This window comes from Fukomys damarensis, unplaced genomic scaffold (genome assembly GCF_012274545.1).
Source record: "Fukomys damarensis isolate Sample0158 unplaced genomic scaffold, DMR_v1.0_HiC HiC_scaffold_19, whole genome shotgun sequence".
Taxonomy (NCBI): domain Eukaryota; kingdom Metazoa; phylum Chordata; class Mammalia; order Rodentia; family Bathyergidae; genus Fukomys; species Fukomys damarensis.
Genome location: NW_022900931.1, coordinates 19696489 through 19711136, shown reverse-complemented (window position 1 = coordinate 19711136; position 14648 = coordinate 19696489). Strand labels below are relative to the sequence as shown.

The 14648-nt window shown below is 37.0% G+C and overlaps 1 protein-coding gene across 8 annotated transcripts in view; it reads left to right on the top strand.

Annotated features, from left to right (window-relative positions):
• Sox5 (SRY-box transcription factor 5) overlaps window positions 1-14648 on the top strand; it is a 936135-nt gene that overhangs the window by 498759 nt on the left and 422728 nt on the right. Inside the window, exon 1 of one of the 8 annotated variants that reach the window (XM_019206275.2) lies at window positions 13826-13847. The exons of the other annotated variants lie outside the window; for them this stretch is intronic. The gene's annotated coding sequence lies outside the window, so the exon portion shown is untranslated. Of the gene's footprint in view, window positions 1-13825; window positions 13848-14648 lie in introns of those variants that run through there. 8 annotated transcript variants of the gene reach the window in all.

Here is a 14648-nt window from a genome sequence, read left to right as displayed (position 1 = left end):
ATTTCTAAATGTCAGTAATCTTATTAGAATCTTATGCATTGTTGCAGAATATTCACACCAGGGAAACTATTTGGTATTTACACATGTGGGACTTATTTATTTCACTTAGGAGTATATCTTCAATATGTATCCATTTTCCTATGAATGAATCTATTCTCTCGCTCTTTATGGCTGAGTAATATTCCATTTTATAGAAAAACCACATCTTCTTTATCCAGTTTCCAACGGATGGGCAAATAGGTTGTTTCCAAGATTTAGCTATTACAAACTGTTTGGCTCAGTTTTTAAAAACAAATAATTGGATAAAAATAAAACAATTGAATAGATTAAACAAATATATGCATAGCTGCATATATGGTGCAGTTAATTGTTCAACTAAGTGGTGTCACTTTTGTGTTTTTTCCATGTCATTTGTAAGGATAAAAATTTTTTTCCTCATTGAGTTTATTGGTAGATTTTAGGTACACAGTACAGTTACATTCATTATTGGGATCTTGTACCTCTACATGACAGGTCTTGGTTCTCATTTTTTCCCCTTGTCCCTGCCCTCCCTTCACCCCCTCCTCCCCTCCCTATTTACAAAAACTTTATTTCCACTTTTTCATTTTCTCCTATTTTTTTCTTTTCCCTTATTACCTTTCCCCTAAGGGAAAAAAAATACTTAAAAGAGCCTAAATTTAGCACTGTACATGCCAACATCAAACTTTAGGAAGGGGTACAATGAAAATTAGTGATTAATTTGTGTACTTATTTTGTTTAACATCGTTTTTGGTAGTGTTTACAAACTAGAAGAGTCAGGAAGTTCTATACTGAGAAAGTTTTTTCAATTAGAAACTATAAAAGATAAAATGTGTATAATTACACATGTTTTTATCTCAAATTTGGATAGGTTCTCTAGGTTTCAGATAATGTGACAAAACTTAAATCTGATCCAACTTCTAAGGTTTATTTTAAATATGCAGATCAAGTAATAGTACTTTTCAGAAAGGAAGTGAAGTGGCTTTAAGAGCAATCTTGAAGAATAATCCTCAGAAAGCTCTGTTGATGCAGCTGTTCTACCATGTGTAACAAACATCTGAATATGCTTCCTGAATATGCTCATTATTTGATAGTTGCATGTCACATAGGGAACACAGTTTGCATGACTGCTCCCTGGGAATTATGACGACATATTTGTAAGTTTTCTTACATTCATTAAATTGAAGTGGTGGAGTTACTGTTTCATATAGGGGAGTTGTTTGGAAAAAGCAATGTCATTACAACTTTGAGTATCGCAGAAAGCAAAAATCATTATTTTCTCTTGACACGTTGTCCAACTCAAACAATAGCCACATGATTATGAGGAAAGCCTGCTAGCTCTGGACTTTGGGTCAGAAGTTTTGTGGAGGGCATTGATATCTTTATAATAGTGACTGCCGTCCTCCAGGCTGGTATTAAGTTAAAAGCCATTCATTCATTTGGTGGAATTGAACAAGCAGTGTAGACTGACCTGGAACTCACTACGTAGTCCATGCTGGTCTCGAACTCACAGCGATCCTCCTGCCTCAGCCTCCCAAATACTGGGATTACAGGTGTGTGCCGCCACGCCCGGCTTAGCAGTGCCTGTATTAAAAAGCCTTTGAAAATATCTTTCTGAAGTTGATATTATCTTTCATTAAGAAATAGTTCCTCTCTTTCTGAGAAGATCATCCTCTGCAGTTGTTCTTAAGACTTAGGCAAGGGGGCATCTATAAGACAATAATATCATTGAAGTGAGCCCTCAAGTATTTGGGAAGGAAGTGTCATTCCCCTGTGTAAAATATTTTTGCTCAGTACCAGGAAAGGACTATGGTGAGCTTTTTCAACCACTAGAGATCTGGTAGAACATTAATCAAATTATGGCGATGACACAATTCTGATTATATGTGGACCACTTTCACTTTCAGAATTTCCAAGGTTCCCTTCTGTTTCAGGATGATAGCGGAATCATTAATATAGTTACAGGTGGTTTTATGTTCTAGAGTGCACCTGTCCCTCTAAACTCAGCTTGCAATGCTCTCTGACTTATCACCTGAGTTTTAGGTGTGTGTTCTTCCAATAATTCCACTTGGCACTGTTTCTCAAGTAACTGGGGCCCTGCTTATGCTTATCCCACTTTCAGTAAGTTCAACTTACATTTTTACTTCATTTCTGAGGAAAAAAAAAGTGTCACTTCCTCCGGGCAATCTTTGCCAGCCTCTCTTAGTAGGTTAAAACCTTAAGTTTTCATGTACTCTGTTTTGTGACACATCAGATTATAATTTTAGGTTTTCATTCATTTGTTTGATTGTTGCCTGTCTTGCAGACTGAACTGTAAAGACCAGAATAGCAAAGATGTTGCTGCCTTTTAGTCATCCTTTTATCTTCAGTGCCCAATACAGTGTCTGACACACAGCAGACACTCACTAAAATTTCATTCAATGAGTAAACATATATATGAATAAATGAATAAAATATACATTAGAAAATTCTCTATATATTAACAAAAGTCCCAATAAAGCATCATGTGAGTTTAGAGAAATAAAATAATTTCTTAAATGACTAAATTGTGGGAATACACAAAGGTGAAAACTTTTACTGTATTCTGTGAAGAAAGCAGAGGCTGAACATCTTTCCAAATTGGACTGGACAGTACAAATCCTTAGAGTCCATGGTTAAGGAATCTGTCATATGTGAAACATTCCATCAAGCACTCCAAGGGATCACTCCAGCTAAGTTACATTTGTTACTTATCTTTGACATAGATACTGATTCCATTAAGCCAAAGGACTATGTTGGAATTCTCATATTAAAATCCTCAAAGATCATACTTTTTGTCTTTTGGGAGGACTACCTAATTTGCTGAAATTTCACTGAGGAAACCCTGGGTCTTGATGATAGAAGACAGTGTTGTAGTCGTCCCGAGAGTTCACCACTAGTGGCACTTTAGTGTTGACAAGGTGAAAAGTGTTAATGCTTCAGTGTAAGTTGTCACAAGTTGAAACCACTTAAATCCCTTTTGCTAATGAGTCTGCCATTCTCAGCCAACATAAGCTTTTGTGCAGTTTCTAGGAGAGGAGAAACCCAAAAGTGTATGAAGCTGAATGCCTGGAGTAGATGACTAGGAGGCTGGTCATGCTGCTCAGGTCTCCTGAGACACTTAGACCTCTGTCATCTTTTTGTGCGGAGCTAATCTAGCCACAGGGGATAGAATTATCTTCTTCTGATACTATATAGTACAATTCAGAAAGGGGCGTGAAGTAGTTTCAAAAGAAAGTTGGAGAATGATCTTCAGATAGTTGATGTATGGACTGTATCCTAAATGCACTTTGATTTAATAGACAGAAGTTACCTTTGTTCGTCATCATTTTTCCACCTCTGTATGGGAGTCAGATAACCCTTCCAATGTAATGCCGATGATATCACCCATGTGTTGGGTCTGACACTGTTGCTGCTGGCAAAGACCTTTCTCAGGAAAGGAGCAAACTCCGTAGGCTCTGTGCCAGCAGCGTCCAGCATACTCCATAAACCAGCAGTTGTTGGGATGTTTTCTGCAGGGCAGATTTCTTCTTCTTTAATCACTAGTAATAATGAAGTTTTTGTCATATTAAAGGGGAAAGAAGAGAAGTGATTGAGCATAGTTTGAGAGGATGACTGTGCCATCTCTCAGGTCCAGCGACAAGAAGACTACAATGGGTGGCTTTCAGAACTACATATGGTCTTCCTTCCGAGGGAGTTGATTAAGCGACTCCGGATGAAATTGAAATCCTGTGATTTGACCTTTGTCTGGCCTGGGAGGGCTGCAATTCGCATAACAATTTCCTTTTGTTCTTTGTTTGGGGTTATTAATCCAACATGAGCCTCGAATTAATCAGGGGTAGTGCGGAGCTACATTTCTAATTCGCAGCTCCACTGCTTGTGTCTTTTTTAATTAAGGCTGAATGATAGCAGGCCTTAGCCCTGATTGCCACACTTGCTAACCACACATTGAGGGATGAAGAGGCTAAACAGGCAGAATGAGATTACTTCAAGGTTTCACTTAATTGTTTTCTTCCTTTTAAGTAAAGAGCACTGCCTGAACGATGTTAATTCTGGGCTGAGAGAGTTTCTTTGTGCGTATTACTTGTTTTGACTTTGAGGTAAGGTGCAGTGACTCCCAGGTCTGTGCAAGTATCCTCAAGTATAATGACTAAAGAGATTACCTAAGTAACAATTTCAGCTATGGATTTTAAACTGTACCTCACATCTTCAAGGAGCATGGAAAGTTGGTTGATTATGAAGTCCATGTCGAAGCACTCAGACCCCTTTTCACCTGTAGATTCTACAGAGCTTGGTGCCTCTGAAAGGCAAGATGTCTTAACGTTGACCAGCCAAAATTTGTAAAGAGCAAATCACTTGAGAAATTGCTGTACTATGGCATCCATTATTCCAGAATTCAGTATCCAGTGGTTCTGTCTTCTACTTTGTTCAAAGGGATTTAATTACTGGAAGGACCTAATTATAGTTTTGCTTCACCAAAATGGCTTTGGCATCCAGGGTGGACCCTGAAAGCATGCATCCATGTGGAGTTTTGGTAATAACTTTTTTCCCTTTGGTAAAAGTTCTTAATTGCCTTCATTCCCTTAATTGCTTCTCATATTTTAGAACAGAAATATAATGTACAGACTTAGATCAAATAATGTTGAGGAAAATCGAGCTCCAAACTGCTGAGTTACTGATCCTCTTTCTAGAAGAAAAGGGTTCCTTATAGTGGTAGATCAGCTCTAAACACTGACGCATTAATTAACCACTGTTTCCCTGAACTTGTGAGAATTTTTAAGGAACTCTAGAGGTAGCTTTCTTCTCCTTCCAGTGTCCGGCTAACGTAGAATAAATTAACTTTTCATTATTATATAGTTTAGCTTGGGCAAAGATGTAGAATGTAGTAAACATAGCTGTTCATTTCCAGTATGATCTTTTCCTTTCTGAGACTCAGGCCTTAGAATTAGCCAACAGCAGCAACAACAACAACAACAACAACAACAACAACAACAACAACAACAAAAATAACAGGAAGTTAGGCCTATGGTTTGGAGGGTTCTCTTAAACTTAAAAAAAATTCTATAATCCTGTATTTACATATTCCAGCTCAAATCTCAGAGTTGGTAATTTATTTTTCTGATCTCTGTTTTTGGCTCTTTGAAAATTTTGCATGTGTAGACATCTCTAGATGTTATCCATACAATTAAAGGCTGGAAAACACTTTAAATGCACTATAGTACTTCAAATTGGTCTTTTCCTATAATTGTGCTCAATATTATATTATGTTTGTTAAATTTTGATACAATTATGTGTAAAGGGGAAAGTATTTCAGAGAGTAGAATATGATTTCTTGAGGACAGGGCACTGTACTGGGAGTTAGGGAATCTTACATCAGATTATAGTTCTGCTTTTAATTTACCATAAGCCCTTCCTTTGCTGTTTAGATCTCTTTTCCAACTCATTCAAAGACACCAAAAGTTTCCTCTCTTTCTGACTACCTATGAGTCTAGTACTTTCATTATTATTAGGACATTGAGATTGATGTCTCAAATGTGTTGAATATTGTGTTTTTAATTCTTATAATAGTCTCAGCTCTTTGTTGATAGGTAGATTAAAAACGTAGATGCATTTTTCTAAGCATTTGATGAAACAGTAACACAGCGTGAGGTAAATACTGAATGTATTTCATCTGTATTTTAAATCTGTTTTTATGCTAAGATGACATGACCAAAGAGAATGAGCTGAGAAGAATCTGAGAAAGCATATGGTAGGTAGGTAGTTAATAGGAGATGAAGGCATGATTGAAGGAATGAACAGGACCAGAATGATGTTAAGGAAGATGAGCTGGTAGAACACAGGACCTGATAGGAATTGTTGGGAGATGATGGAGTCAGGTTCTGAGGTTACGTGAGCAGAATGGATCCCACCCACACATGGGAACTTCCTTTCAAACATCGAGAAAGATGTTTCAACCTCTGACTTTGCATAGATATTCAAAGGAGAGTTGAGGAGAATGATGGTTATAGATGGGCAGGTAGTACTTCTCCAAGGAAAATGTGGTTAAAAGTGATGGGAATGGTAAAGGACAGAAAGTGATAAAGATTTGAAACAGCTACAAAAGTCAGTGAGAGGTTAGAAGATTGTGTGTGTGTTTTTTTTTGTTTGTTTGTTGGTTTTTTTTTTTGTACCAGGGATCGAACTCAGGTCCTTGCACTTACAAGGCAGCCAGTGGAACCATGGTCTAAATCCCTGGCAAGAAGATTCTTAACAGGGGTTAAGAGTGCAAGTGTGGGTAGGGTAATGGCTCTGAATTGTGTGTTGCATGATTTTGCCCCAGGCTGGGCAAGCAGAAAAGGCAGATTGTGTGTTATTTCAGGAAGGGACTTTTGGTGGAGGGGATCACAGGGATGAAGAGGAGTTGATATGTTTGCTCTTAATAATTCTTCAAACAATCTTAATTAAATAAACAAGGATTGACAGTTTATTTGGATAGGAGCAGAGGCTACACAAGGCTAGATAATGCTTCAAACTCAAACATTTTTCTAAGACCATATACAGTTGTTCAATGCTTAGTGCATTCATTTTCATTATGTCCATCATAATTAGTATATTGAGTCATCCAATGATTATATAGATGCAAACATTTCTTGTAAAGATTACTAAAACTCAGAAGTAAACCTTGGTTGGTGTGAAGATCCCATTTTACAAAAATGTCAAATCTATTGAAAAATGTGGGAGTAGAAACCCAGATATTTATGACCACCAGTCCTTTGCTTTCAGCACTGTGTCACGTACTTTTGCTCTCTTTCTCTCTTGGCTGAAATTCTCTTTTTTTTTAAATCTTTGGAAAAGGTTGCTAGCCCTGTGCAAGTCAAGATATTATGGCCACATTTCCAAAAGATGGATGCCAAAATCTTTGGGGTTGTGATACACCCAGATGGTCTTCCTTTTTTGCATTTCTGCAAATGTTATTACCAAATACAACAATTTCTCCTCCAAAGTCATTAGAGCCCATTTGGCACCTTCTCTAATCTGTCCTACTTGTTACCTTTTAATTACTCTGTGAGGGGATCTAGTTGTCTTGTTGTTGCTGAGGGCCAAATGACCAAGGGGTTAATGCTTTTTCTGTCTCTGGCCAATTGGTTTTTAGTCAGCAGTTATTTATGGGGAAGTCCAGGAGCCATTAGTTCTCAAGTATGTGCAGCTGTACTCTTCACAATTACTAGTCCATAAGCAAATGTGGACTTACTTTTTGTGTATGGTTGTTTTTTCCCCCCCGATTGGTTAGACAATCTGTTGCCATTTATGAATGATTCTTGTTATGCAAAACATGGCATTGGATTCTGTTTTATTATTTTGGATTCCATGTTTCAGAGTATGCTGTAATCTTGATTCAGACAAGGCATGAGGGTATGCACCTCCTGTCACTGGTGACAAATTGCTCCTGTACAGCAAAATGTCACATCTTGTCCATTGCATGTTAGCTGTGCCATTCTCCCTAAAGCAGCAAAGGTGCTGATGATCCTCATTGTGAAATCAGTGATGGTTGGCCTTGGCCTTTTTTCCTCATGCTCTGTTCTCTTGGACATAAGGTAGAGATTACTATTAATGGTTCTTTCAGTTCCTAGGAGCTCCTCCCTCTGTGCTGTCTTACTGCGATTTTTTTTCTGCCCCCATTGAATGGTAGTCTTTGATGTCACACAAGAGAATACTGTTGGCTAACAGTCTGGAGGCTGCTTCATTTGAGCTAACCACCACATGAAAACAAATGTGATCCATCATATTTCATTAACTAGCAGTCCTCCTTTTGGTTGCCCTTTTCTGATGTCAGAGTTGCATCCTGACAGGAATCAGAAAGATATGTGTGATTAAGAGCAGTAATAATGCTTATTGCATTGTATTGTAAATTACCTTCCCTGGGCCCTGCTACTTTATCAGCCCCGCTGGCATTGGCTCCCGTACATTTTTGACTACTCAGTATATACAGTGTATTAGCGCAATGGAGATCATTATGTGGCCTGTATTTGAGTCATTTTTATTTAAGATGCCAAACAATAAGCTGTTGATTGGGGGAACAAGAGGCGAACAATAATGTTCTGTGTCACATAATACACCACCATTTTCCAGCTTTGCTTTAGAAGGGCCCTCTTTATTGTTTTTGTATAAAAATGGTTCTTAGGAGGAGGAATATTTTGCTGAGGTATGTCATTATTTTGCAAATTTCTATTATCTCATCATGTTGTCTTCATTGTAAATTGCAGCTAATTAGGAACCTAGTTAGAGCCCCAGCTTTGAGGCTGGCTTTTTTGTGAAAAGAGCCCACCGATTACCGCACTACAAGAGAGGAAGGGAGAGAAAAAGGAGATTAATCTGGTTACCTAGGCGACACTGGCTTCCATCTGCGAGGAACAATACATTTTTGTTTCCTTGGCTCAGTTCAGATCTGTTTTGTTTAGAGGGGGAAAAAAGGGAGAGAGAAAGAGAGAGACAGAGAGAGAGAAAGAGAGGGAGAGGGAAAGAGAGAATCTAGCTCTACAACAATGCTGAATTCTGTCTAGCCCAGGCTTAGGGGCTTGGTTCTTCTGCAAGTTAGGGGTCTCAAGGGAGTGAGAAGATGAAAGAGGTAAGCTCTAAAGTTGTCAAAGGTCATGACCTTGCCACACAAAGCCAGCAGTTTTACCTCTAAATCCCCTTCTCCCCAAAGCACTTAATGAAATAATATACTTTGCTTCTCAACACTGTGTAGTCTATATTAGGGACAAGACCCCTATATTGTAAATGTAGGAAGTCATTCTAAATTTCATATTAAATAATTGATGACTTTAAGAAGCTACTTCTGGATCCAGTTCTTATCTGTCGAGTTAATTTAAACTTTGCTGCTTTTCCCCCCAAACCTACTGTGTTCTTATGGTCACACATATGATTGGTCTTTCCAGTGAACTAAAATCAATTGAATCTGCCCCAAATTAAGATTTATTAACTTCTCAGTTCCAGTTGCTTTGTAGTACATCAAGCCCTGAGATCTTTAAGAGAGGATGACCATATATTTTGCTAATGCTATGTGTGCTGCTCTCAGACTGTCCACTGACTTTTGTTAGACACAAGAGAAAGAGCCGTGAATGACACAGGAGCGGAAAGAATCAGGCCAAGAGGCTTAGAAATCTCAGTTGGCTAAACCCGCAGCCTCTGAGGAACATAATGCCTTCAGCATCATGTCTTACTGGTTGGTTTGCCATCCCGCACAATGAGCAGGTATTCAGGAAGGGTGTGTGTTATGACACAGTTAACGGAAGCTCCAGAAGAGAATGTTGGCTGATCTGAATTTTTCAGCCATAGAAGACATTAATGAAATAAATATCTAGTATACATTTGGGTCCTTATTTATACTTAGATTTCTCACACCAGAGAAAATGCAGTATTTAAACGTGTGTCCAGTTTATCTCACTGAAGAGTATGGCCTCAGGGTGTATCTGTTTACCTAGAAATGTCTAAAACTTATTCTTCTTTATGGCAGAGTAGTACTTCATGGTATAAAAAACCCACATCTTCTTTTTCCATTTCTGTAATGGCCTCCTGAATCCACGTTTCATATGTTCCTCATGTCTCCTCATCAGTTCTTTCCTAAATGTGATCCCAATAAAAGGGAAATAAGCCTTATAATAAAAACTATAAGTTACTAAGAATTTCAGGTGTCTTTATGCTAATAGTCTAATAAATTTTTCTCTTCAAAAGTTATTACCCATTGCTCTTGTCTCTTGAACATGGGAGAAAGACACCTACCTAAACTGATTCTGTTTATCACTCATCCAGCCATTTAGCCTACCTATGCTTCCTTATTCCCATGATACCCTCCTGGGACCTGCAGATTTGCTGTCACACTTGAATGAGATTTGTAAGTGGTCTTAGGAAACTATGAAAACTAATTTATTTATTTTTCTTTTATTGAGTTTATTGGTACATTTTAGGTATCTAGTACAGTTACATTCATCGCAGATCTTTGTTCTCATTTTTTCCCCTTATCCCTGCCCTTCCTTCACCCATGAAAAATAAAATGTAATTTATTCTAATATTTATTCTACCTCATGGATAAAAGTAACCATAAAACCTTGCTTCTTATCTCAAATTTAAGCCCTTGAAACCATCTTCTATTTTTTCAGCGTTTGCAGGAAATCAGAGAAACTTTCCAATACACTCTTGGATCCCTCATATGAAACTCATGATGGAAATTAGTTCACTGTAGCAAAAGCGCCCCCCTGGTAACCTCTTACTACATAAAGGACAATTAGCAAATAGCATGTTACAATTAAAGGCTGGAACATCTTCCTAATGTTTGTGAAACCCGGATTAGTCTTGGGAATGGTAGTGAGTACATATATGCAGATGTGTTTTAGGAGTCCTCTTTTGACCGAGCTAATACAATGGTTACTTCTTATCTTAAGGTGAGTCTTTTTCACTGAAATCATTAAGCTGTTTTAGTCTTAAGGGGAAATGTTTTCAGTACCTCTGTTTTTACTGAACAGTTTTTAGTAAGTTACCTAGAAATGCAGACAAGTACTGTGACAAATAGTAAGTCAACACTGCTCAGAAGAGCTGCTTTTTTTTTTGTTTTTTGGTTTTTGGTTTTTTTTTTTGCAAAAAATATATGAACTACAAATTATTCACCTAGAAAACACCAGTGTCTCTTTTCTCATCTGTTTGCAGAGTCAGGCCATTTAATTTCTATTCTCAGCTTGACCAAAGTTGAATACAGAACCAGTGTCTTGAGCTTAAGGGTTGGTTGATTAACTTTTGAGAAGGAAAATCAAAATACGAAGACAGTTCTGGTGTGCAGGAACTTAGTTTTGCTCATGTTGGATTAGGGAGATTCAGTAACTTCAGAATGCTAGTCTGGCATAGGAGTGCAGTAATTATCACATGACGTAGCGATAGCTACTTATCCATGTGGGTGTAGATAATAGACAATGCAGCTGAGTACATGTATTTAAGAGATTTAGAACACCTTGGTCCTTTTCTGATGTATGAGTGCTGTCCCTTGTCTTCAATACTGACTTATCACTGCTTACTCAAGACCCCCACAGCCCCAAATAAGATGTAACTTCTAATATTCTGCTTTGAAAAGGTGGATGTAGAGGAAAGAGTGCCACTTGCTGATTTCTCACACTAAAGCATTCTGATTTCCTTGGAGATTTCTTAGACAAGATGTAGCGATACTTGGTATTATTTATGAAGTCAAAAGTAACATGCGCCAATCCCACATTTATGGGGCAAAAATTTTGTGATTTTGAAGTTACAAATTTGATTTAAGGAATGACTACAAAATATTTCCATTCATTTCTGTTTATTTATTTATTTTGCATGATGAATTTTGAAAGAAATTCAAACCCATCATTTGATAATTTTTTCACATTTTTCTTCCTGTAAATTAGAAAGAAAATTATGTGTGGACAATAGATAAGAGACTTCCTGGTCATATGAAATTTCATTATATTGAACTTCATCGTGATATTTTCCAGTGCAGAGAAACATGTCTAATGAAAATTACCTTTTTTGAGGTTGACTTGGAAGTCAATCTCATGAATGTGAATTTTTTTTGTTATGTCTTACAAACAACCAAACTGTATTACTGTGGAAGGAAATTGCTTAAATAAAACTGAACATCACCTTGTCTCCTAAATGTCCCACTTAAAAATTGTGATTCTTCAATTTACTATTCTGGTTATTCCGCTGAAGTTTGAAATTTGAGGAAAACCTGTTTTTTAAAGAATTATTAATGTGTAATGGCTCACAAAAAATGAAAACTTAGAAAAAGTGGTATAGTGGTATGACACGAATCTTCAAGAATTGAATAAAAATTAGAATGAGATATAGTAATAATGTTCAGCTCAGTGATTGTGACATAGGATATATCAGTTAAATGTTTTTGTTACATTTCTTATCAGCAATTGATAGGAGAAAAGTCTTTAAGTCAAAAAGTAGAGGGAGTGGCTCACACTAATACCCATTCTTTTTAAAAAATTCCTAATTTAAGTATAATTTAAGAAGTTTACCCAATGAATGGGCTGATGCAAGCGAACCTAAAGTGAAACTTATCACGTATTCCAATTTATTTAATCCTAATTGTTACTTTGGAAGAGTTACCATTAACCCATGCCTCCAGTGTTAAGGTGATGTTATCTCCAGTCTACTCAGGCATGAACCAGGTTGCAGGCACAGCATGAAGAATGAGCAACAAAGGAGTTGTTACCACAATGGGGCAACTGTGAAAATGACCCAGAACTGTCAGTATCTCTTACTACTCTTCAAAACAGAAGTTGTTACCAAAAAATAGATAATCCTGCCCCTATGGACTTGTGCCCTACTGGGCAGAGGTCAACAAACTTTTCTTGGCTCTGAAAATCTTGACATATAATACTGAATGAAGATAAAATCATTTTTGTACATAGTTGTTGCTACTGAAAAATTTGGTAGTTGTTTCATTGAGAAGAAAAGATGAAGATATTATACTTTTTCTGCAATTGTGAACTGAATCCAAAGCTTAGACTGACTTTGGATGTTTGGAGGAAGAAAACTCTGTGTAACAGAGGCCCTACTAGGGAAGGCAGATTGGAGGATGCATTCTTTGGAAGAATACCTGACCCATGAAATAATTACAGTAAGAAATCACTACTTTGTTCATTATTCCTTCTTTAGTTTTTCAAAATTCATTTCATAATATAGACACTGGGTAAAAATATTTACGGAAGTTATTTGGATAAATGAGCTCTCAGTACCATTTTGATTAAACAAAGATTTAAAACTCCTTAAAAATAGCTCTAGTTTATACAGTTTTCTTTTTCTTTTGTTTCTTTTTTTGTGTTACTGGAGATTCAACCCAGAGTCTCCACACTGAGCTACATACCTTGCCCCTTTGAATCTTTTAAAATTAGCTAATCTGCCCAAAGTGCATTTGTACTTGGATCCTCCTGCCTTATTTTCCTCGAGGGCTGGGATTATAGACATGTGCCACCATGGCCGGTTGTAAAAATTCTTGATCACCATAGTCCATTGGTAAGCTTCTGTCTCTTTGATTTTCACAAAATAAGTAAAGTTCCAAGATGAAAGCTTTAAAGATGTTGTGATCTATTAAATCTTTTCCTGTGAAAACCTGCTGCAAACCAAACACCTTTACATTCCAAAATTAAATATATATTCATAAACTTATCCTCTATATCTGAAGTAATTTGTACATTCCAGGAATTTCTTCAATGACTTTCAGATCTAGATCTAGTCTTTTCATTCTACAGATTTTAATATAGGGATGCAGAGAAGTTGTGTTTCCTTTAATATCAAGTAAGTAGCGAATAACAGCCTAAGAATATGGTAAGGCTCTGACTGCCTGATGTTGACCTCTTTCAACTCTATACCCTATTTTATTTATTTAGAGCTGTATTTGATTAGATTTAGTGGACCACTCTCACTTGGAGTATCCCACGTAGTAGCAAGAATGTGGTAGCAAGAGCTGAGTCTTCTGAAATCCTGACTGGGTTACGTGTATAAGATGACTTCTTATCTCTGTCTGGTATTTCAGCTGAAATGGCTCGAACACCTTGGAGTGAGCCTGTTGTCTTTGTCCCTGTATGTAGTTCTACATGTGGCTATCCCTTACAAGTAAGGTGACAATCTGCTACATGGTACAATAGCTGGTTTCTTCCAGATGGAGCATTTCAGAGGACCCGGTGGAAGCCACAAGATTTCTTACGACCTAGCCTGAGAAACATGCAGTATCAGTTCTACTACATTCTGCTGGTCAAAAAATGAGCCAGAAGTCCAGCCCTTCACCTTAAAGTGAGGTTAGTTTACATTGGAACTGGTGCTTGACAGCACGGTTCATTGGGAAGCTATTGTTGGAGACTAGCCATTGACCACTCTGTTAAGTGGAAACCATATGTTAATTTAGAGAAAAAAAATTCTTTACTAACGTAGAAATTTACTTGCAAGTTATTAAAATATTAATGTTTAAGTTATATATATGAAAATGGTGTATTTCAAAAGTTTTCATTTCCACTATTTTTCTACTGAGTTTTCCAATAATACTAAAATAGTCATAGAACCTTAAAGAAATAATCTTAGAAAATTAAGAGCTTGGATTTTTTTGTTTGAGCCAGATCTCAGAAATATATGGACGACTTTAATCCAAACTCTGCATCTAGGATGTCCACCCATCCTCCTGGTAATTGAATTCCATTGACTGACATAATTAGGCCCTATCTGTTAAACCTGTTGTGTCAAAATCTTCTTGAAGTGTCTTCATTTACATGTTTCTAACATTGCAGAAACAATCATAATAGTCAGTTCTGTCAGGACCATTGTAGAATGCTTTCATTCCCTGATTGACAGTGATAATAATTGATACGATGGGTCCTTTATATTAGAGTAGTTGTTTATTTGGCATAATAGTCTACAAAATGTGCACCTAAAATCTTTAAAGTGTTTTGGTAAAAGTAGCTTCATCCATTTTTCATCCATTCTTTACTCCTGTCATCTCAAATGGTTTGGATCAAACTGTCCCTAAATTAGTAGACTGGAAAAAGAGCAATCTAAGTCTTTTATTTCAGGTATTTTCTGGTCTTTATAGTCATTTCTCTCTATAA